Source organism: Colias philodice, chromosome 10, assembly GCF_061535455.1.
Source record: "Colias philodice isolate Cphi_HAF_F1 chromosome 10, ilColPhil1 Martin Lab GWU primary, whole genome shotgun sequence".
Lineage (NCBI taxonomy): Eukaryota > Metazoa > Arthropoda > Insecta > Lepidoptera > Pieridae > Colias > Colias philodice.
This window is the reverse complement of record NC_143095.1, coordinates 8,872,158-8,898,801: the sequence shown is the minus strand read 5'-3', so window position 1 is coordinate 8,898,801 and position 26,644 is coordinate 8,872,158. Positions and strand designations below refer to the sequence as shown.

At 34.5% G+C, this 26,644-nt stretch overlaps 1 protein-coding gene and 1 long non-coding RNA gene across 3 annotated transcripts in view; one reads left to right on the top strand and one right to left on the bottom strand.

Annotated features, from left to right (window-relative positions):
* LOC149485357 (uncharacterized) overlaps positions 1-11,681 on the bottom strand; it is a 50,799-nt gene extending 39,118 nt beyond the window's left edge. For both annotated transcript variants that reach the window (XM_089700157.1, XM_089700159.1), the window contains exon 1: positions 11,374-11,681. The gene's annotated coding sequence lies outside the window, so the exon portion shown is untranslated. The remainder of the gene's footprint in view (positions 1-11,373) is intronic.
* Positions 11,682-19,632: 7,951 nt separating this feature from the next.
* LOC149485356 (uncharacterized) lies at positions 19,633-21,020 on the top strand. Its single transcript, XR_016316141.1, has 3 exons — positions 19,633-20,076; positions 20,203-20,264; positions 20,339-21,020. It is a non-coding gene; the product is annotated as an uncharacterized LOC149485356 (long non-coding RNA).
* Positions 21,021-26,644: the final 5,624 nt, after the last annotated feature.

Genomic DNA, 26,644 nt, shown 5'->3' with positions numbered 1-26,644 from the left:
TGACTCTACAAGTAAATATAGAGATTTGTGTCATTGGAGCAAACGCTACTGTCTAATGTACCAAATGTTATGTTTATTCATTATCTACACTTTAAACAACATTTGAAATGAAAAACTCAACTTATTAAATAAGAAAACAACACGTTACACTTTATTTGATTTACTGGAAAAAGGAACGAACTAGCTATTCAAATAAAAAGGCATAATATAATACAATATAACATTACTAACACATACAATTTTTGTGAAAAAATACGAAGCTTTATCATATATCATTGATAAACATTGTAAAATTAGTCTAGATGTGGCCTCATAAAAAATTGTTTTTTTTGCGATTTGTTTGTTTAGGACGTAAAGCTATCACTATTTTATTGGGTGTATACTGTCACATGGTACATCAGTTTTTATATCGATCTTCTACGAAACGATAATACTTTCCACAAATATAATAGAAAAACGATACGAATATATACAATTTAAAAATAAGGTATACTTATGTACACTTACATTTATGTACCTAGGTATTATTTTGTAATATGATTGACTAGTAGACTACAGGCCCATGTTGAAAAAATTATGGGTCATTTGAACCACCAGGTGACCTATCTAGAACGATATAAGAGCATGAAATAATAAGATTCAGCACTATGCCGTCACTTGTAAGCTGTCCACCTGAGTGCAGATGAGAATTCGAAAGTACAGGTAGAGATTTTTTCCCCTTGTCTCCATGATTTTTGTACGGCGTTGCGGAATAATGGATTAAAAGAAGTATTGAAATAGTATGACACAGATGTCGTACGTAAGTAAGTAAGAAGAGACAGACTGTTCACTGATTAATAAATCCAGTGAACAGTCTGTCTTTTCTTCGCGCTTAAAACACCGAGCCGATTTAGCTGAAATTTTGTTCACAGATATTTGAAGACCTCAAAAAACTCATAGGATAGCTATTATCCCGGACAACCCACGAGAACGGGAACTGTGCAGGTTTTCTTTTCTTGTAACTACGCGGGCGAAGCCGTGGGCGGGAAGGCAGCCAATTAGTAATGTATAAAATGAAATAAAATATCAAAGTAAAATACCTTGAAGTACGTTCTTACTATTTATAGGAAAGCGTGGAGGTAGCTTAATTTCTAACAAGCAGTTCTCGAGAACCCGATGGGTGGAAAATCCGATTTATCAGAAGCGCGTAATGAGGCTTTTTCTCGTTTCAATAAACTTTAAAATCTGTAATTCCTCTACTTCCATGCAACAGGCAATTACTATATTGGTCCTAATAATATTGATATATTATTTTGTAATACATAGTCACACATATAGGGCAAATATTAGTAGGTAAATACTTAAAAAGTTTAAATTTATCATTTACTAACGGATTCTTTTTAATTCTAAATTTCAATTTGCCTGGCTCCTCTACAAACTACTCTTTGCTGTTTTATATATATTTAATGGGTCTTACATTGGTAAGACATGTACAACTAAACCTAATTACTATATTTGATAAAGTGCGAGTACCTACCTACATTCGGAGATTTTTATTAAGTAGGTACATCTATACTAATATTATAAAGAGGAAAGGTTTGTATTTATATATGACGGCGCGCCGATAATTACTATACTAAATAATAATTATCTAGCATAGTTGATTTCACGTAGTTAAATTGTTTGTTTTGATTGTCAATGTCAAAGTATTATGTTGGGTTGCCAGTAATGAAAATATTGTGAAGTAAGGTAGACACATGACATGATAAAAATAAGAGCGGGTAGTCCCGAATAGGGTAGTGGGTTGGCACGATGGTGACAGCTGACATTCTACTGTCAGTTGTGCACAGAGGCGCACGCGTACTAACCTATTGGCTCTTAATCTGTTTCCATCTTGATTGTTACGCAAAATTGTGAAGTACTGTAAACTTTAATAAACTATCTGATTGGCGTTTGAGAAAATAGTGAGTTTATTTCGGTGTTTCCATCACTACTAAACCACCGCTATGTCTGATAACGGAGATCATACCGCCGAGCCTTCCGACGTTCCGTTATCAGAAGTGGGATTACTCCGTGCATCTCAGGAGCAGCATGCAGCCCACTCAGGTCAGATTGAACAACCTTCTTTAGAAAAAGAGTGCGACCGTTGGAAAACACTGTTTGAATTGCAGCAACGAAGTTTGACAGATTTGATACGGGCAATTCAAGAACCTCGGCTATCTGTATCAAAAATAGCTTTACCCGAATTTAATCCTGACCTTCAGGGTAGCGATGCTCGTGCTTGGTGCGAAACAGTTGACCTATGCTTGCAAAAAAAACCACTTTCCGGTGGAGACCTGATAATAACCATGAGTAAAGCACTCAAAGGAACTGCGGCATCATGGCTAGCACAATCTAGTTATCCTGGAATAACATGGGCCCAATTAAAGGATCTATTTTTAGCTAGATTCGATTTCGTTGAAACTCCTGCAGCAAACTTATGGCGATTGTTTAATGGAAATCCAAAGGAAGGTGAATGCTTATCCTCTTATGCCTGCCGATTTATGAGTGCAATAATGGCAAGATGGAAATCTTTATCAACGGAACAAATTGCCATTGCTGTTACACTAGCACACGCTGCAAAAATCGACCCAAGATTGCAGAGATTGGCTTTTACAACGGAAATAGACAACCGTATAAAATTACAACAAGAACTTATGGCATTTACGTTTAGAAAAAGAGGACCTCCAGCTCAAGAGCAGGCGACATCAGCTGTAGAAGCAAAGAAGCCGCGTCCCGAAAACTCTCGTAGGTGTTACAATTGCAACAAGTCCGGACACGTGGCTACTGAATGTCGATGGATTGGTAATCGTGATGACACTAAAGCACAAACCGAAACTTCAAGCAACTCTGTAACTCATGCTTCAAAGGAGGGCAGTGCACCGAAGAAGACCATCACTCCAACCTGCTTCAACTGCGGTGAACAGGGCCATATCGCAACGCGGTGCCCCGGCAAGGAGGCGAAATCCAACGAGACTCGAGTGGAACGTCGTGTGGATATCTGCGCCATCAAACCAGCTACTGATCATCTTTCGGACGAAACCGGTGAGAAGTTTTCATTTTGTTTCGATTCTGGTGTCGAATGTTCTTTGATAAGGCAGAGCTTAGCAGAACGACTTTCTGGTAAAAGATCATATTATGTTGCAGTGACATTGCTGTGGCTAGGTAACGCTAGTATACATTGTAACACCCAAATTTTATCAACGGTCTCGATTCAAGCCTATACGGTAAAGTTGTTGTTTCATATAGTGCCGGATAGTAGTATTTCGCATGACATAATGGTAAGTAGAGATCTACTCGTGCTATGCCTGAGTGTTATGTTTCCTTGGAGTTTAGCGCTGGGCTAGAAGTCCCTGTCAACCAGGCCGAGTCAGAATGCGCCAGTGACGGCAATGGTGAGTTAATTAGTTATCTTTAGAGTTTATCACTATTTTGGTAGTACCAGTTAGCCTAAGTGGCGAATACAAGCCCGTGTGGCTTTTCATAATTATGCGATGCGTAGCCTGTGTGGCAGTTGCAAGCCTGTGTGGTATTTTAAGAGCCTGTGTGGTATTTTAAGAGCCTGTGTGGTATTTTAAGAGCCTGTGTGGTATTTTAAAAGCCTGTGTGGCAGTGTTAGAAGCCTGTGTGGCAAATAGGAGCCTGTGTGGCAGATAAGAGCCTGTGTGGCATTGTTAGAAGCCTGTGTGGCAGTTAGGAGCCTGTGTGGCAGTAAGGGGCCTGTGTGGCAGTTAGGAGCCTGTGTGGCAGTAAGGGGCCTGTGTGGCAGTTAGGAGCCTGTGTGGCAGTTAGGAGCCTGTGTGGCAGTAATGGGCCTGTGTGGCAGTTAGGAGCCTGTGTGGCAGTTAGGAGCCTGTGTGGCTGCTTGGAGCCTGTGTGGCAGTTTGTAGGCTGTGTGTGATAACTTATGACGATTTATAGTCTGTGTGACACTCAAAATATTGCGTAGTTTGTAATTAAGCTTATGTGACGTAATTGGACTTATATTGCGCTTTTGAACTGTGTGCCTAGTTTTGAGTGTGACCCACTTTGGTCAGGATGCCCAAGCGGTGCTTGATGTAAACCATTCTCGTTTGCCTGTTTACAGATGACGAAGATGAGCGAAATGACTCCACACACGAGGACGTGTGAATATGCAGGACGGCCGTGACGGCGCGCCGATAATTACTATACTAAATAATAATTATCTAGCATAGTTGATTTCACGTAGTTAAATTGTTTGTTTTGATTGTCAATGTCAAAGTATTATGTTGGGTTGCCAGTAATGAAAATATTGTGAAGTAAGGTAGACACATGACATGATAAAAATAAGAGCGGGTAGTCCCGAATAGGGTAGTGGGTTGGCACGATGGTGACAGCTGACATTCTACTGTCAGTTGTGCACAGAGGCGCACGCGTACTAACCTATTGGCTCTTAATCTGTTTCCATCTTGATTGTTACGCAAAATTGTGAAGTACTGTAAACTTTAATAAACTATCTGATTGGCGTTTGAGAAAATAGTGAGTTTATTTCGGTGTTTCCATCACTACTAAACCACCGCTATGTCTGATAACGGAGATCATACCGCCGAGCCTTCCGACGTTCCGTTATATATGTATGTATGTATGTATGGTTTTCACGCATAAACTTCTGGACCGATTTTGATGAAATTTGGCACAGATAATCTTTAAGCCCTGAGAAAGAACATAGGCTACCTTTTATTGCGAAATACATATGTACCACGGGCGAAGCCGGGGCGGACCGCTAGTACTAAATACAAGCAATATCATTTACATATCTATTATTTATGATTATCTTTTTATTTATGAATGATGAAATATCTAGCGAATACGTTATAAGGTAAGTACTCTTAATTTATACCAATAATTCGTATACGCAAAAACAATTGGTATCACCTAGCATAATGGAGATCACGTGCGTGTAGAGGCGTGTGCCAATTCTTCGCGCGCTGTGTGTGCGCACGGCATGGCCATCGACAAGATGGCCGCGGGTGAAAGTGTAAGTCGTAGCTGTACTGCGGCCGCATTGCCACCAAATTCTTCTTGGTTATATATTGTATATGCTATTGCATAATGTTAATATGAGGTTTGATCATTTGATGTGGGTTTTAGACATTAGAATAATAGCGGAAATCAAAGTCGCAGATGAAGCGCTAGTAGAATCGTTGAGGGGTGACGACTGACGACACATATAGCATTATTGCACTTATGAGCATTATATTTTTGTTAGATTTAAAATAATATGTAGGTACAATTGTTTTACTACTTAATTTTATTTACATTTAATAAAATTCCACGTGGTGGTAGGTAGGTATAGGTACACGCGCGTCTTTACATAGAGAAAACGTTTTGCTAATCAGCGTTGCATTTCCAAATTTTTGTAACATTATGCGAAATATGCAAAAATATCAAATGGCAATGGTTATTAATTTAAATTTATATTGATCACGAAACCGGTAAGGTTTTGAAATCAACACTAAGCATGTCAATGGCATATTATTAGCAGGTTTTTTTACAGATCGTTTTAAAAATATACTTTGAAAGCTTTTAGTATATTGACATAAAATAAACATTATGAATTATGATAATATGCAAGATGATAATATGAATTGTGATAATAAATAAGATATAATATATGTATAGGTATGTATATAATATAATATGTATATATAAATGATAATTTAATTTATATTTGCCCATATTTTATTGTTAGATAAGTATCATAATACTCTCATAAAAATACAATTCATAGTAAGGTTTGTATAACATGTTTGAATAAATTATACCTAGATTAAGTGAATAGATAGGTAAGAAAAATGTTACTTAATAGAAAAGTAAACTTTATACGCAATACATACATGTACATGTATACATAAATACATTTTTTAAAAATCGATAAAAAGAAGTCGATGTATCTCACGCGTAAGTACAAGCAAAATGCAGTTATTCACGATCCAATCGATTCGCTCACTACATGGGAGGGAAAGTTGCGAGAACCAGTTGCATTGAACCAGTAAGTACAACTAGAAAACTATATAAATTGAATTGGTGAGGTAAAACTTGAGATATCATGCCATCTGTGTATTATTATTTATTTTTTGCTATAAATAGTTTTCTTTATTTTTCAGGGCTGACAGAAAAGCTACGTGATATTTTTGGCCTTCAGCCATAAAATATAAGTACTTACCTACTCTTTTTTTTATTAGTAAGTAATTTTTCAATGTCTTCAAGTTTTCTCCAGGATTTAATGTAAAAATTCTAGAATCAGGAATAAGATTTAAAAATGGAGTATGCTACGATCAAAATTTTAATGAATCGTGTACATATTTCATTTTTGGCTAATTATTTTGCATTTTGTTTTTGTAAGTAAACTAGTAGGTACCTAGTTTATTTCTTATGATTATTTGCATTAAATATATTTGTAAAGAATACCTGTACAGTTTACCTGAAAATAAAATGTAGAGCCTTTTTACCGACATTTACACGTAAGAGGCATTGATGATTATTATAATTTATACCTCTAAATTACTAGCCGCTCCGCGCGGTTTCACCCCCGTGGCTCCTCTCCTGTTGGTCGTAGCGTGATGATATATAGCCTATAGCCTTCCTCGATAAATGAGCCATCTAACACTGAAAGAATTTTTTAAATCGGACCAGTAGTTCCCGAGATTAGCGCGTTCAAACAAACAAACAAACTCTTCAGCTTTATAATATTAGTATAGATTTCACAGTTAAATCGTAGGTAGTTTATTGATAAATAATGAGACACACTTATTTTGAAATAATTAACACTAGGTAACTACCTAGTACCTACCTAGTTTATGTATATTTAGAGTTTGAAAGAAGTAGGTACAGTAGTCGAGATTAGTACTAATAAAAAAAAGACCTCATTATGTTAACCACTTTAATTCTAAAAGGTCAAAATTATCCAATTTTGTTTAATTTTACGGAAATAATCGTATTTAATTCCTGCTACAAAGTCGCTACATAAATATGTAGAAATAGTTGGCTGCTGATAAAATTAAAGACAGATCAGTACAAGTTATAAAAACTGGTAAGTTACAAGTTCTATATAAAACGAAAAAAAGCAAAAGGAGCGGGAGCAATGAACTTAACCTTATAAAACACGAATATTACTTCCCCGTTCTTACGAGGTCACCAACCACCACCTTCATACTATATTATACATTCATAATATCCCTATATTTTATATCTACTTTTGCGTATAAAAAGCGAGCCAGAAATGTCCACTTTAAACTTTTGATTATTAATTATTATTCAACTATTCATATATTTTGTAGGTAATGGACAATGGCACTATGTCACCTTGAAATGATCGTTATTAATTACTCGTAACTTAAATATGAGAATAAATTTAAATTTTTCGGTATAAATACCGTAAGTATATACAGGGTGTCCCACTGTTGGTATACTAAGCTCAAAGGAGGTTATAGTTTTGCATACGTTGATTACGTAAAAAATACTTAAAAAATTCCAAACGCATTTTTTTTTTCAAATAGATGAATTCTTAAAACTCTATGTGTACACCCATAACATGCAACCCACCCATTTTTGCCACCAGCACGTGAGCTATCGTTTAAGATTATGTTTTCATGGACAAAATGCTCACATCAGAGAAGCGGTATATGCAGACTGCGCGAAGCTAGAGAAGAAAACATGGATTTTCAGGAAAAATTTAGCAAAAAATTTTTGACGTTATTTTGTTGTATAAGTATTTTTTACGTGATCAGTATATGCAAAACTATAAGTCCCTTCGCGCTTAGTATACCAATAGTGGGACACCTGTATATATTTAATTATTTACCATATGGAAATTCCACATTACTCACAAAATTATTTCGAGAAAAGAGTGCAAAGAAAATGAAGCAAAATCATAAACTAAGAGTCCTAATTTGAATCGGCAGCAAACAAATCTAATTTTAACGTTCTTAGTTCTTACTCTGAATAGCCTTTTAAACTATAACGCCATAAATTCAAACTATTTAGATTATTAGAACAGTGTAACTAATATAGCGCATAGCTATAAATCATGTTGTACGTCGACGAAGAAATGATTCATGGAGATGGCAATCTTACTCAATTACCGAATGGCTAACCTTGGGGCGGGAATGACCTCACGCCTCCCTGTCAAACGATCGTTTCCTTTTACGACATCCCCTGTTTGACAATGGTTCCGTATTGCGCTTAAGCAATTTCTAAACAATAACTGGATACGCCGACATTTCATTACGGCTGTTCTTTTAATATCGAATGATGTTAAAAATAAAATTGAAATTGAATATACAAATAAATTCCATGCTTTATAACACGCTGCATTCGCTTACTTAATTAGGTATTATTAGTTTTCGTGGCTACCGTAAAGACTTACAACTTCATGTTTGAACAAAAATTGCAAGCAATTTATTGCGTCTCGAAAATAATATCGATCCAATTTAACTCGGCAGGTCGGCGGTGTTTGAACTTTAAAATTAAGTATGTCTGAACTTTGAAGACTTCAAAATTTGGGACTAATCGGAGGTCGAGTTTATACATATACCCTAAGCATACCCTACCTACTCTGTACCTGCATGTAAGTTGCCTGCTGTTTTTATTATTATATTACTATTTTCTACACATTATACCTAGCTAAAAAAGCACATAAAAACCGGTTTCCAAATCACAATTTAGGTATAATATATTTATTTATTTTATTTAATTATTTATTGCACACACAAAAGAAATAGAGACACATAAAGTACAGCTAATAGGAAATAATCTGTACAAACGGTGGCCTTATCGCTAGGTAGCGATCTCTTCCAGGCCACCGTATGTAATAAGTAAGGAGAGACGTTAAAAGGAGGTGGGTGAGCAAAAAATAAGGTTTTAGGAAAAAAGAAAAATATAGCGCAATATATAATATACCTAAATTGTGATCGACATGTCGATTGTCGATATTTATATCGATGAGCTAAGTAAGCTTTTATTTGTTAATAGGTATTAATTACCTATTATAGGTACTTTATTATGCAATTTGACATGCATATTAAGAATTTACATTGTTTTTTAAATGACATGGCTTCTCGTTCAAGCTGAAATGCTCCTTCACTTATAGTTATTACTTATTACCTACTTATTAGCAATGGCTTACTGCTTGCTCTGTTTAAATGTCAACACTATTGCCAATAAAGATTGATTTACGTTCTTAAATGTATTGCACGCCTCATAAGCGAAGCGTTGAGGTGGGTACTACCACAGATTAGAGAATAGTTACTTCGTAAGTACTACTGTCACTTCGCGCAAAACATCTGATTTTTCAAACTTAAAATGTCTTTATGTATCATACATTGCACTTGTAAGATAATACATACACACACATATTAAGAAAAAACACTATTTTTAACGTTCATGATATTTTTGATGTCATTTTTGTTATTTAAACTAGTTAAAAAACAGTTTAAAAAAGTTCTGTCTTGGACGTCCGTGTGTCTGTATGTGCGGATCCTTTTTCTTGTTAACACGATAGCGACCGAAATACTTTACTAATCGAGTCTTTTTTTTTCTCTTACGCTTGAGTATGCTCAGGAATAGAACCCTTTCATTTTTCAGGGTCTGATTCGATGTGGTTTAATTGTTATTAAATAAACAAAAATAATAATTAATAAATATTTATTAAAAAAAAATTATGAGGCGTGCACTTTTGGATTTTCCAAATTATTATTATTTCTGTTACTACAGCCCTGCTCTTTTAGAGTATGTAGTTACAAAAATATCGTACGAACAATGAAAACATTGATTCATTAACACAAATACATAAATCATACGCACTTAAATCGAATCATTTACATTCTACAAAGGCGGCACAAGCATAATATGGTAGATAAGGTTTTATTTTACAATGTTATCGATCTTCGCATCCAATCGCATCGATGAAACACAAAAAATCGGGCGCGACAAGTCAGAACGCATAAGAGCCGTTTCGTATTGGTTTTTAAAAATGTCCCGATAACCCCCAACCTCGAACATATTATAAGTGCGCGGACATCGATACAAAGTCGAGGGCAATAACCCCGTCCTATCAGCTGACGACATCACTCTAACTGCGGGGAAAATTATCTTTCACGCAATATTTCGGTCATTCACTATCGGCGCCCTTTCTTTACTTTTGCCAAATAGACACAAATGGGAATCGCATTTCGCGTTAACCTTTCGCGAGCGACGTTTAGTTGCTCTTTTCATTGAAAATTGAGAATGGAGAAAAGCTGTCAGTTGATTTTAAACCTACACAAATTTGCGAAATCCGCGTTACACCTTTCTTATAAATGCACAAATAAAAAAAACCGCGAAATGCGTACATGAATCACAAAAGCTTCCGGCGCATCGCACATTCCCGGTGTTTCACCTGTTTTATTTAGATTTCCACGAAATAATAAAACGTCTTAAATTTATCGTGATTGTAACTTGATAATTAAGTGCTGTAGGTAGGTATTATTAAATTTCGTGCTTGTGCGCAGGTAGTGCTTCGATAAAATATATGAATCGCGACCTACTTGCGAGTTGCGGTGCGACTAGTCTGCCGCACGCATTCGCCCTACAGCTAAATATAGATGATTTAAAACAAAATATACAATCAACAAAAGGCGAGACCCGACATGATAATTTTATTGAGCTACGAAATGAAAACCGAGTGTCCTCTTGGGAAAGTAAGAATAAATATAACAAGGGATAATTATGACATAAAATAAACCCAATAATTAGGACAACGTAACTACAGGTTTATAAAAATATTGTTGTAAGTAATTTATTTTGAATTAAAACTGAAGATACTTTTACAATGTACTTTTACGGAGAATGGCCACCCAAGTAAACTCTATCTCGTATCTCGAATCTCATATTATTAAAGAAAAACAACATATAAAAGCCTAAAAATTTCACGAAAACGCATGATAACATTTTTAATATCAACAAATGGAAGTAGTAAAAATAATAGGACGTTTAATAATGTTTTTTGTGAGATGAAGAATCAAAACGTTACCTACGTTAGGTACTTACGTTAGGTATCTGAAGTTGTACGTTTCCGCATACGTACGCGACCACATGATACGATACACTGACATTGAAACATACTAAACAAGTAACAAGCCAAGATTTCCTTATATTCGGATTCACTAAAACTCGTCAGTAGACAAACCGTATCTACTATAGGTACTTTGGAATAACAAAACCCCAGTTTGAAAATTTGCAACGTTACAAAGAATAACGGGAAAGTGCGGTACCTCTACTTTAATATCGTTATTCGCTTCGCTGAGCGTTCCAATCAGCAGTTCTGGAAAAAATAAGCGTACAAAAGTACTATACCTCAGTCCGGTTTCCTTCCACGTATGCGATCGTTCTTGCGCGTACAGTTCTCAGCATTTACCTCGCGAGAATTAGTGGATTGACGCCAACGAACTGGGCACGTCAGTATCGCTATCACAAGCACTGTAACTTATCGAACACTAAATTTCCATCAGTCCGTCACTAATTGCACACAGATAGAACTGCAAAGTTTTGTGAATATTCAACTAGTTTCGAAGAGTACACAAATTGAAAGTCGCTTTGAAAAACGTAGCGCGAACAGCACACGTGTCCTCGATAACGCCTCACAAAAGACTGCTCTACAAATATGTGCCGACAACGGAGCGATTGGCCCAAGGCGGGCAGAAGAGGGGCGATGAGGTCTCATTCGCTCTCGCGAGGCTGCGTAATCATGTCCAGAGGGGGGAGCGAAGAAGGCCGATGGGATACGATATGAACCGAGTTGCCACCGTTTATCCTCCTGTCTCGTTGCCATGATATCAGGCCTTGGAAACCAGGGGAAGTCGATATGATCAACCTCTACCAATAAACCATTTTCACTTATATTAAGTGATAGATGTGTGCAATAGAAACAAGTTTACGAACGTCGATATCGACATACCTCGACTTGTGTACTAATACATAATCAATAATGTCATTTTTTTAGTTGGTTCTATTAGTAGTGAAAAACAGATAAATTATGATATAACGTACGCAAATAACACATTTTTTATTTTCTCGCCAAGCTTCATTTAGTTAGCAACTCTACATTCCCGGGCGGATCTTGCCCTTATCCTGTACCGTTCGTACTTCGTACCTGTCACATATTTTTATTTTGTACCGTTCCTTCATTATGTTGCAAACATGAAACAACCAATCCTTCAGAATGCACGGCATCAAATTATAATAATCATTTTAAAGTTATTATTCAATTTGTTATTTTTACGCAGTACAAGTAAATAAATTATTTATGAGCATTGAAAATGAAACAAACAAATAAATAATAATTATGTATATTGCGATCTCGGACTATTTATTCCAGATCAACCTGTCCAAGTTCAAATATTTATTACTTACTACAAAAAATCATAGCAAGCTTATATACCTTAAATATGAAATGGTAGAGCCATATTGTGTATGTAATGTGAAGGTAATGTGGTAGAGCCCTGAACAAGATAAAATATATTTTATTTTTATAATAACCTTTGATAATATAGAGACTGTATTACATTTCTTATTACATAAACATATGAGATATGGAAATTATTTACGCCTCGTAAACATATTTTGAAACGATTCAAACTGATTCTTTACCATCTAAACTTCGAAAATTATCCTTATACAAATTACAAACGCTTTCAAGTGCCTAAATTACATTCAAATGATAATAAACCACTTTAACAAAAATAAAAATTATCTAAAAAAATCAATTCATGATGAATAATTTTATTAATTAGCGAAATTCCCACAGCGTCGCGTATTTGTTGTAAAAAAAAACAATTGAAGACCTTATTTTGAAAATTGTAGATTGTGATTGTAGGTAATACAAAAATGATTAGTAATCGAGACGTTCATGATCTAGCTACTAGCTAGTATTATAATAAGTAATAATAGTTCTCTGTAAGCTGTAAGTAATCTATTCCTGTATAAACGTTGAGTTATGATATCGACCGCACGATCTGTTACAACTTACAAGATTCTTTGTCTGTAAAAAAGGATCGTTCTCGCATAGATGAGAACTGGAATGGAAACTAAAATAGAATAATTTGTGAGGAATACTTTTAATAAAAACCTCGAGATTAGTCCTTTTAATTGGACCACAGATAATATAGATATTACTTGACACTGGCAAATAGTCACGTCTTCTTGCCATGAAGAGAAAAAAACTTGGAAATTATAAATCACGAATTAGATTTTGTGGAAATACATCTTATAATTTAATGCAGTTCTATGTTTATAACATACGCATTACGTATACATACTACCATTATAGTAGGTAATTAGTATAGGCGGGTGTTTTCTTTATAAAAATTATTTATAATACAGGAATCCATAAAGCTACCACTTTCATTCGCTCTTAGAACAAAACAACGGTAAGCAATAATAGTCCGTTATAGTTAAAACGATTTGCATGCAGCTATAACGCTAGCGTGGAGGAAATTTCTCTACGAGTTTTTGCTACGGATCACGGTTTCGCGAAGTGTGCTTCGCATGGGAAAGAGAAAGATATATGGGTGTATTCACAGTGTATTTTATTTTCCTAATGACATGTGTATCGTCTTCATAAATGTTATTGTAGAGCCATTTTATATAGCATATACAGACGCTCCGATTCGGTTGGTGCCAACCATATTGGAACCGACATAGCAACCATTCCAACATTGCTACAGATTGTCCGACGGTTGGCCTTCCAGCTATCAGTTGACTTTGCTATTACATACTATATTATTGCTATGAAGTAGTGAACAGACGTCTTACGGACGACGCTAAAATAGCGTTATAGGATGTACGCATATTGTCCAACTTATTTTTCAATGTTTTTAAAGTAGCCGACTGTCAATTTTTTTTAAGCTATTGCATAGCTTCTATCGCGGGCCTTGAGCGCGGGGACCGAAACGAGAAATTCCGTAACGAAAAAACCTCACGCTCCCCACTCGACGGGCGGAGGTGTGGCTTGAAGGCATAGCATGCAATAGCTGTACCGCGGCAGTCCCCGAGTGCCACTCTGGCATCTCTATTAAGCGTAATCTTTGTCACATAAGTCCCACAAACAGGGAAAATCTTTATAAAGATCAAGTAACTTTATTATTATGTCACGTTTGGTGACCGTTGCGAATGCGAATGAGCCGATTTGGTCGGAACCGCTCTCTTCACTATTATAGAATGCTGTTTATTTGATAGACAAACTTTTTTTATCGTAGATGATTTATAGGCTCGCTAAAAGTTCGATGTGTTGCAGTATGCATAGACTGTGTATTCACTCGACTTTCCTTAGTTGTGGTTCGCACAACTTTCCGAGTCATTGTTCCTCGCACGTGAGAACTTTTGTTTTTGTATTGCGTTTCCACGTGGAAATGTTTTCTATATGTGGCTTATATAAGTATGTTTTGCGGCCGTATCTTTATGATAAGTGGTTGAGATGTGGTATTGAAAAATGTAGAATAAATAACAATTTCCAATTTTTTGAATTCCTTTCTCTTATGCTCTTTGCAACATGTACGGAGCTTTCAACATTTAATTATGCGTTTCAAAAAGAGAGTTATATTCATTAAAACTTTGAATTTTCTTAGTGACCTCTTACCAATATCAAATCTAAATGCCTAATAATATACATTAATAAATTAAATTAAAACAATAAATTTCGAAATTTTAATTCCTTCGAGCTTATAAAAAATCTCTAAACTATAAAAACAAATATGTACCACTTACATACATCATTACATTATAAAGGCAAGTCTCGCAATGCAATCTTGCGTCATATAAATTTGTTATCGTGTAGACCCCTCGTTGAACAAAATTATACATTTTTCAGTCCCATACTGTTGGGGAAGGGACCGATCGATTACTGCTACAATGACACCTAAACGGGCTCAGCTCACCTTAGAAGCTTGACAGAGGTAGAATATTTTGATGCTACGTGCAAAATACATGCATCAATGAATGTGCCTTTTGCCTTCAATATTATTAATACAAAAATAACTCTGTATGTCTCTTCTAAGACTGCCGCATGAATAATATTAGTAAGGATTTCCAGCATAACAAATAATCCATAAAAAAACATAGGAAATATATCTGTAATGCAAAGGTAACAGTTATTACAAAAAGTGCAGCAACAATCACAAATCTAAAGATAGCTGTAGTCAAATAAAAAAAGTTTGGAAAATCCAAAAGTGCACGACTCATACCTAATGCTCATTTAATTATGAAATATAAAAAAAACTTATTGTAGTTTTCGTTTTTTATTAATTGCAATTAAACGACACTGAATTAATTTCACATTCGCAATCAGTGACCTACAATCGTCGATTAGAATATTTAAAAAAAAATTTAACTCAAATGATGGATTTTTTCACAAGTTATAGTGTTTTCAGGTTTCACACATGACGGACAGGAAAATTTTTTGACCTATTTCGGTGTTTTTTTCCAATTCTATTGAAGTAAATCAATTTTTAAAAAGTATGGGATTAATCTCCATTAAATTATCTCGACAATAGTATGCAAAATATCTTGATTCCGTGAACTAACAAGGCTATAATAATAAGAATAGCTGCAAAAATGAGGCGAAAAAAATTTTTCGATCGTAAAGCACTCTCTGATGCTTCGCATCATGAGTCGTGCAATATCGCTGACGACAAACTCAATAATTGTCACATAATATGCAGACATTGCAATATATATATCATCGTGGATGAACAATATCTATATTCTATACGATACCTATATAATTACTGACTCCCTAGTCCCTTGCAAATGTCGAAATTTTTCAGCATACTTAAACCTTTTGATTGCGCTGGCTTAGAAGTTTGATTTTTTCTCCACCTTCTCGTTTAGACAGGCGGACAACAACGTAATGCGAATCGTACCAATTTTTCCCCTAACGGCCTAAGAATACGGCTCATGAACCCTAAAAACAACATTACCTATAATTCTATGACTATTCCCTCTACGACTAATAATATGGTGAGAATTCATATTATAAAATTTTCCCAAATGTAAACTGTTTATAATATAATGTAAGTATACATGATTTGCATAAATAGTAGGTATTTTTATAAGTGTATCGATCGTTTTGTTTCATTATCGCAATTATTAAGCGACAATCAGTCATTGAACCATTTTTAAGTTCAATGAACCTTAATTGACATTCAAAGACTCGTTGCTAAACGTAATAAAATAATTCTTCTACGTAGGTATTATACAATTTTAATCTAGGATACGGCTCCGAGGTTTTTCAAGGTGTAGGGAGCTACGGGGGCGGTAAATCGATCTTGCTAGCTTTCATTTTTAAAAAAGGGCCTTTTATCCGTAAAGGCATCTTCCAGGTATGTACTTGCATATATGTCACAGGGAAATAAGGCTATTATAGTGATTTTATGAAATCCTAGGGCTACAAAATCAAGGAAATGTTGAAACTTCTAGCTTCTTATCTATAAGTTAGGTTACTTTTTACAAGGGGATTTTTTTTAGATTTATATGTGATATATGTATTATTATATAATATGCAGGTGGTACAGGTGAAGTTTGATCCCAACAAGATCTGATTATGAGGTCCTTTGACATTATCTAAGACTCTAAGAGCAATTATTATTAGCAGGTGCGCTGGTAACTGCAATATGCAAGATGGATTTTCAATTAGCATAGTTGCCGGGATTATGTTTAGTAATGAATAATATCATTATAATTATATTGTACTAGCAGTCCGCCCCGGCTTCGCCCGTGGTACATATTTACGTTTTCTCTACATAAGAACCATCCTCGTACTTCAAGGAATATAATAAAAAAAGAATTAACGAAATCGGTTCAGCCGTTCTCAAGTTATGCGCTTACCAACACATTTTGGGATTCATTTTTATATGAAGACCGACATCCGCGCGGACGGAGTCGCGGGCGGAAGCTAGTTTTATATAAATGGGTTATTATCAAGCGTAAATTCCGCACACGTCCATCACGTAGGGAGCCGACCGCGCGAGTAAGCCGCGCGGCAAGTTTATTTCGTGATCTTAACCCCCCTCCCGTACCCCTGCCCGAGTGACGCCTACAACGCATAGCTAGCCGAATACAGTTTATTTTTTAATTTTTTTTTAACTCGTGATATCTTTTGAATGGATTGTCAGAATCGAATAATTCAAAAAGTAATATAAAGATATTGAAACAGTCTTAAATAATACATCGTTTATTTTGATAAGGGTTAATACCAAGGTACAAATAAAGAGCTTTTTGTAGCGGTGGTATTTTAATTTCTTTTTTTCAATAAAAAAACGCTTATTGTGACATGACTGTAATAGTTAGAGATATGCTGCCGCTGATTTTTTGTAGATAATGGTGTGTTCTAAAAAAATGTAGTATATCATTTTGTTCTATCATCAATAGTTTTCGCAGCGCACGCGATGTAAGGTAGTTTTTTGATATTTTTTTCACACCTTGGATTACGTTATCGTAATTTTAGTAAGGATGCCTATTTTTTTTGAAAATGAAATATAGCCTATGTCACTCAGAAATGATGTAGCTTTCCAACAGTGAAAGAATTTTTCAAATCTGCCAAGTAGTTTCGGAGCCTATTCAATTCATACAAACAAACAAACAAAAAATCAAACCTTTCCTCTTTATAATATTAGTATAGATATATATGGTATTAATACGTTTTGTTAGTAAATTGTCTCTTATCAGATATTTTCTAGAATAATCAAAAACTACGTTTGTAAATGGTCCACTTTGTAAGAGTAGGTAATGGAACGTTGAATACGAATGAGCTTCTAAAGAACCAAGGCAACGAATTTGAATTAAAATAAGAAATTAAGTCAAATTAAAAGCCATAGATCTTACTACTGCAGTAGCAAGGTGAGGAGTGAGAGTAGCACCCTAGTATACTATAGTATTATTTTTAATCTGTGGTTGTACCTATGAAAAACGTTGACACTGCAAAATGTAACGGGGAAAACAGACTGATTCTTATCAAGTTTATGTTAAAGAATAAAGATAGTAAATTATGTAACTAATTTACGGAATTTGGTAGGTAGTTACATATAAATTATAAAGTATGATTTCTGACACATATATTTTCATAATAATATATAATACTAAATCTGGATAAATAAATGTGTTTGATCTCACATCTAACATAACGTTAATAGAGTGGAACAAGTAAGTTTTTGTTGGCTCACAATATGAAAGAGCCATTAGTGATCGAGAAACTTTTGAGACATCTTTATTACGTGTAGTTTGATGTTAATGTAGCAACTAGCAAGTTAAATATTAGTTTCGTCTTGCTCCTTGGATGTTTATTTTGTTTGATTAGTTTTGTTTCTGTTTGATCTATGAACATAGAGCGATTAAACACAATTGATACTAATTTTTTGAAGTGAAACTTCTTTAGGCGCTTTGAGAGTAAAATTTCATGGTCGCGTCATGGCGATACCGTCAGGTCATGAAGTAATGCGACGATTTTGGTATCCGTGGCAGGATTCGCCAAAGAAGCTGACACGTGTGCTCGGCACACAAATATATGTTAATCTTTATTATACGGCTAGGTCAAAGGCAAAAAAGTGCAATGCATGGAATGATGAAACCTGTATAAAAGTTTTACTTAATCTTCATATAATAAACCGGTAAGCGCCACCTTACGTAGGCTCTACGTGCCTTTTCTTTATCACATTCAAACGAGTATTTCCCGTCTCTAAGGAAACCCTTCAGTGACAGAGGTGTAAAGTCACCAATTAAACGCATTTATAACTGTAACTAATGGCTGTAGAACAATTAATTACATAATGTCACAGATCGCATCAGTACCGTTAGCGGTGACGCAACTCGGCGTTTGTGAAAGCAGATACTAACGGAATTGGGTTAGCGTGCGCGCGTGCTCCGTCCACATACATATTTATTTTGGTTTAAAATAACGTTACTTTTTATTTTTAAAGATCTCGCGAATTAAGATTGTGTGATGTTATAGCACTATATTACAATAGTGATAGATGTAGATTGTAGCTGGTGATCCAGTGCGGTAAGAGTAAGTATGGTTTTTCCAATACACAAACATAGATTTGCACTTAAATTAATTATATCAAAAGATACGATGAGCAGTAATTGTTTATTTTTATCGGATTACAAAGAAGGCAGGAAGAACGAAATCGTGTTATCTCTATCTATTACTTCCTGTCGGCAGTTGAGTAGGTAATTAATGTTAACAAACAAGGTTTAATTTAAGACTTACCTAACCTAACTAGGTACTTACTACATAATATTCATCGGTACCTATGCTTATAATTTATAAAATGAAAATACAAGGTTTTATTTTAATTTCTTACAAAATTAAAAAGAAACCTTCCGCTTCTATTCTATCGATCTAAGAGATCAATCGAACTCAGAGAGTAACTATGTGCTTAGAGAACAGCGAAGCACTCTTATTACTGCCGACGCCACCCGAAAACCTTTAAGGTGATGAATTAATTTTTCTAACATTTACGGCCCTTTTTAAACCTTCGTAATTTTTATATTATTAAAGTTGTCGTGATGAAAATTCTTGACAAGAAAGTTCAATAGTCACACAATACGTCTACCGTTTTAGAAACATGATTCCATGATATTTTCTCGATAGAAAAAAAATACAAAGTTCTCATTGTTATTTTTTTTTAATCTCTGGCATCTTCAAAATAACAAACGTAAAGTTACGACTTTTTGGATATTAACTATAAAATATACAACCTATACGTCTACCGATTTAGAATTTTGAAATATGCGATGGTTTTGAAATAAACAAGAAATACTTGAAATTAGCGCGCGACCAGCCAATATAGCGAGAGCCGCCCTGTACCTTCCTACCCCGATCGCTGCACGAGTCATTCCCGCTACGGCCGTCACACGGGGAACTTGTGTCGCTCGCGCAATCGTAAAAAAGGGTGACAACACGATAAGACAAAATGAGACAAATGGGGACAATAAAGAAAATAAGAAGAAGAAACATAAAGGTTGGAGGAAAAATAATGCTTACAATTGGAACAAATTAATGAAGTAAGTTGGTTTTATTTTAAATTTGATGATAATTGTATTATAGACGATGTTTGATATGTACCCCTGTTTTAAGTACATAACGAATGTGTAAGATTTTTTCATTTATAGCATAAATAATCTTTTCAGAAATCCGGAATCCAGAAGGAAAATAAACCCACTGATTGTTCACAATGTGAACCCACTCCTTCGTAAGTACCTTTATTCAGTCAAAAATGTATGTTATCAACGCTCTACTGGTTTTATCGCATGATTCCATTTTTAGCAAAAAGCAACAAAGTGCAAAGAAATAAAAAATCATGGTGAACTTAGTGGAAGTATGGTGGACGTAATATGGAATTATGGAACAGGAGCTCGTTGGAGTAGTATTATATTTTAAAAAAATACGAAAAAATTTCAAGAATTTCTTAGTAGGTGGTAGATAAGTAAGTATGTTGTATAAAGAATTTGATGTTGATATTTATTTCATTTATACTTACTACACCTGTGCGGGAAATTGCTTAGTACTAAAACCGGTTTATATTCATATTTACATAGTAATGTGAGTTTTCATTTCGAAAAATTTTGTGTAAGTATATTAAATTGAGTTCCTGGGTGATCTGGAAACACAATTGGGCCCGGAGGATGGCGCTGCAGTCACTCCTCCTAATCACATGAACCGATTTGGATGAATATTTGTGTGCACATTTCATTGTTGTGGGATGATTGGTTGATTCGTTTTCACATTAGCTAATATTATGTATTTTTGTTGTTAGAAAGTAAACTTAATTTAATGTTTATAATACATTATTATTGGTATAAATAAGCCAGTGTTCGTCTCACATTGCTGTACCTGCCTACCTATCCTACCAGGGCCTAACTTTGTTCTGGCTATTTTATTTTGATTATTTGTAATGAATAATTACAATTATAATAGAGTGCAAAAAATAAATACATGCGTCAATATATTTTGTGTTTTTTTTAAACAATTTTTTTATTTAAAAAAATATCATTCCGACCGCGGCTTTGCCCGCGTGGAATTAGGTTATATCGTGAATCCTGTTTTATCCCACAGAAGTGTTCAGTTCGGATAAAAAGTATCCTATGTGTAAATCCAGGCAATTAGCTATATTTTATCAAAATTGGTAATGTAGTCTTGACGTGATTAAGTAACAACTAACAAAAAAATATACAAATTAACATCCAAAGTTTCGCATCAGTTTTACTGTATTAGCGATATCTTCCACTCTTGACTTTGACTGAGAAGAATTAGGGTTTATAACTTCTTTCAGAAATAGTACCTTTCATTTCTGGGCATGATGTAATATCTACGTCAGCATCAAATTCTATCTAAATCAATTCAGTAGTCCGCGTAATTAGGTACCATTTCATTTTTTCAAAGTAACAATATTTTTTGTTATTTTAAAGATTATTTATAACCTGTATTATTTTGTAATAAAGTAAACATTACGAAATAATAATAATTAATAATTATTAATAATGTCTAAGTAGTTGTTAAAAAGAAGATAATTTTGTGTTTATAAGCAAGAAAATAAAACCAATAAATCAACAATTAAATATATGTATAACAATATTATAACTGTATGACGACTCCATACATGTTTGTCCCGAGTCGGCCAGCGGCAGCGCGGCGAGTATGCAAGAATGACTTCGCGCACACCCGCGTTCGCGATAGCGAGCTATTAGAGCGTATACGCATTATGCGGGTAACCGCATTGCGGGTAGCCGTCCGGCTGACCGCAAGCACAATTATGTACGTAATATTCATTTCTATGCGCACTGTGCGGTCTGCGGTAGCCGCATCGCAGTGCGCATAGAAATGAATATTACGTACATAATTGTGCTTGCGGTCAGACGGACGGCTACCCGCAATGCGGCTACCCGCATAATGCGTATACGCTCTTAGACTCCGCCCGCCAAGCAGTGGATTTTTTTTTGTGTATCGTCTTAAGTAGATATAAGCATTTATATCTTTAACTGGTAGATAAGTCTGAAGCCCGGGAAGGGATTACCTATAACCGATTATGTTTCACAGACAGTGTACACAATAAATCGAAGACCAACTTGTTATTCGGCCGGCGAGGTGGCTTTGACCCGGTGTATTTGGGTCAAGAGGAATCGATTATCCGTCTCCACGTTTACCTCCACTCGTTTTGAATTATGTAATGAATTTAAAGGGGTATGGCGGGACCGAGCTTTGAAAGCAGACGAGGCAGGGACAACTCGTTTGGAAGATAATGGTCGTTGTGGAAGTGATTTTGTTTATAAAATAATGATAATAAAAATCTTTATGCGACGTCGCCTTTGGAAATTTTTTAGTTAATTTTTAGAACACTCAAGTACAAGTAGCCAAGTGACAACCAGCTATTATATGAGCGCTTCGTGATTCAGCAGGATCTCCATCAAAATCAGATAGGGATTTAACTTAAAATTATTTAAATTTCGGACTTGTATTGACTATTTTATATCTAGAAAGCCGTTTTGAGAATAAAATATTACTTTCACATGAAGAACACTTGAGTGTTATTTATATGAAGATGATTCATTAAACTGAAGGTCACATATTGTATGAAACACGTGCAATACACATCTTTTCGCTTCTTGGTTTAATTTAACCCTTTTATGCCTTACCCCCTGGTAAGACGTATGCTTAAAAAATAATATATAACAAATAATCTGAAATTTAAAGGAACGGATTTTGTTAAGTTTTAGTTTTAGTTTTAAGCGAGCGAAGCCGAAGGCGGAAATGAGTCAATACTATATTACCTACATAATAACTAATAAAGACTATAAATCAATCAAACACTAAACAGAAAAGGAAAACACTATTATACTAGAAAAAGGTTTCAAAATTTAAATGATAAAACTGCTTATGAACCATATTCAAACATGATAACGTAAAAACTACCAAAGGCTTTATAATGCTAATAAATTACCATATTTCAAGCTAATTAAACTTATAAATTCAATCAACTAATCGACTAAAATATAATATAAACCGCTATTTCCATAAATCTTAAAAATAACATAGCATAACCTAGACTCTTGAGTATAAGCAATGGTATAGCAACTCTACATATTATTGTTACTTACCTATAGCTACACATAACTATATTCATTGTTACGCTTATATATATAAATAAAACATTGTTCTAATCGTTGTTCATAAATTGGCCTAAATACGATGCAAACTGATATACTTACCTAATTATAGCATTCGACCTCTGAACTTAACCGTTCAAATGTCATGCTATTTACGTGGCAATATAGTTCGCGAAATTGGAATTTACTTCTGAAATATTAATGATTTATGGGACAATTTAAATTCATTTTTATGAGCTAACATATTTTGACAAAATGTGAATAAATATATAACGCAAGGCAGGCTACTATTCCTCCGTGATGCTATATTTTTTGAGTTCGATCAATGTGCTGGAACCTACATTAAAATCTCATCCGAATATTCACTTGTAATCCTTTTTTTCTCAATAAAACAGATTTAAAAGAAAATAGCTTTGTTTATTTTATGTACCTATGTATTTGTATAAGCTGATCTACTTATTGATTAATTAAATACGGATAAAGTTGAAATTTATTATTTGTGTGACTAATACCTACCCAACTTTCGTTTTGTAGTAATGAAGGTACTCATTGGAGCCTTATGAATAAATTTAATATTTATTGTAACTAAATTATTTTGTGTACCTAATGTACTTAATATCTACAATAAGATCTAGGTATCATTATGTGCGACATCTCCATTATCTCATGCTCGCGTCTGTTTATAGGTTTCGAATTTTGTCTTTTTTATAATTTAGTCATAGACATAAGACATATTTGGGACCATAACAACTATAAAATAAACCATCGAAATAATAACACACAATAATGCCAATGAATTACTCATTTAATAAATCAACAATATATATTTTTTCTTTTGTAGAGTCACTTTTTTGTTCAACATCTATCTACTTACTCCAGAATAATCGTCCAAAACATGCATTCCGTGATCTATTTCGTAATAAAACATTTTCTTCACTTACTAAGGAATAAGTTTTCGTAATAATTATAAGCATCGTACCTACCGTCATGAGTCGTTGCGTGTTGCGCAAGCGTCGAGCGAGGTCGCCGCTTGGCCTCATTCACTGCGCTCTTTAATGTCAGGATCAAGGCTGATTTATTCGATTTAGTGACATACCTTGAGCTTAGTGTCCTTAAGTTATTGATCATCTTTAGGTAACCAACTGTATTACCGTGGAAAATTACGTAAATTACTTCATAAGCAGCCTTCATTGGGATTCAAAGTAAAGTAAATTTGAATCAGTAATAGTTTTTTGATGTGATACATTAACTTTTTAATATCGTTACGTGAGAGAAGTGCAATATCTAGTAGTATACTTTGTAATTACTAATTAGTAATTCGAATACGCCATTAAAATAACTCTACATTATTATACGTCTTACACAATAGGACGCTGTCACAAATCTGCGTTACTCAAATTTAGGTATCTAACGACGTAACTTTGTTCGCGGCAATATCACGCTCACGTAAACATAGCGCATTCCATTTTATAGACCATCTTCATACTTGATATTATTTTTAATTTTTGATATTATGTATTTTTATTGAAATTGATTCCAGAAGATTACTGGGAACTTTAAAAATTCATTTTGTTACTTTTATTAGTAGGTACGATCCTAATAAGTATGTTAGTATATTCAAACAACTTAAAAAAGTGTGACTATTTTACATCATTATTTCATTGAATAATAATCTATGAATTGTATACAATATCAAAGCTTTTTAAGAAATGTAAAATTATTATCATACATATGATGTTACCGGCACTGTATTAAATCCGGCATTGTATACAATTCTTAGTAAATGTATGTTATTCCGAAAAATAGTCGGAATGAAATAAATTATAGGTATTCGTCACATAACACATTACCTAGGATACTCTTAAATCTGAACTTTTCCTACGTAGTAAACACATTTGCAAGTGTGGGTGGTTTTTGGGGTAGCTATTAACCAATATGAGGTCAAAACTAAAATCCAAGATGGCGCCGACGAAAATTTTACATCTTTTCGTCATGGGTGTCATTTTCAAGGTTTTGGAGTAGCTCTTAACAAATATGAGGTCAAAACTAAAATCCAAGATGGCGCCGACGAAAATTTGACTTTTTTCGTGATGGGTGTCATTTTCATGGTTTTTGGGGTAGCTATTAACGAATATGAGGTTAAAACCAAAATCCAAGATGGCGCCGACGAAAATTTGACTTTTTTCGTGATGGGTGTCATTTTCATGGTTTTTGGGGTAGCTATTAACGAATATGAGGTTAAAACCAAAATCCAAGATGGCGCCGACGAAAATTTGACATCTTTTCGTCATAGGTGTAATTTTCTTAATAATAAAGAAGTAACTAAACTAAAATAAAATAACAAAGATGTTAACGTTTTTGTTATTCTATTTAAGCACGCTGTTTCTTTTTCCGTACAAAAAATCTAAGAGATATTGCAAAAAAATTGATCATCCATCCAATTTATGACCGCGCCAACCGATGCTTAACCTCGATATTTTTATTTGTTCTCTCAAAATTTTAACTGTTTACCTATCACGTTTCATGAGATACCTGGTGACAGATAAAAACACGAAATCTTAGTAATGAGGTCCTGTCATTTTACATTTACAATTTTATATTTATTCTATGCTAATACTTATATTATGAAGCTGAAGTATCTATTTTAAAAAAATAATTTTCAGTTTGTATTAGTAAGTAGGTACAATAAAACAAACAAAACATTTTCTAATTATGTAATTTCCGATATTATTAATAATTACAATAAATCTTGGCTCCACAGTGAGCTATGAGAATATGGGGTGGGTTCAGTATTTTAGATGAAAGTAAGTAAAATAAAAATTAAATCATAAAAATCTCTATATATCATTTTTATATAAGACATGATGCAAAAATACACCAACAGTTGTACTGCTATTGAACTTTTGCTTAATTTTTGTCAGTCAACGGTCTATTGCATTTATGTGAGTTATGGTCCCTTAAATCCAAAAACCATGAAAATGACACCCATGACGAAAAGATGTAAAATTTTCGTCGGCGCCATCTTGGATTTTAGTTTTGACCTCATATTAGTTAATAGCTACCCCAAAAACCATGAAAATGACACCCATGACGAAAAGATGTCAAATTTTCACCGGCGCCATCTTGGATTTTAGTTCTGACCTCATATTGCGTAATATCCACCCCAAAAATCATGAAAATGACACCCATCACGGAAAGATGTAAAATTTTCGTCGGCGCCATCTTGGATTTTATTTTTGACCTCATATTGGTTAATAGCTACCCCAAAAACCATGAAAATGACACCCATGACGAAAAGATGTAAAATTTTCGTCGGCGCCATCTTGGATTTTAGTTTTGACCTCATATTAGTTAATAGCTACCCCAAAAACCATGAAAATGACACCCATGACGAAAAGATGTCAAATTTTCACCGGCGCCATCTTGGATTTTAGTTCTGACCTCATATTGCGTAATATCCACCCCAAAA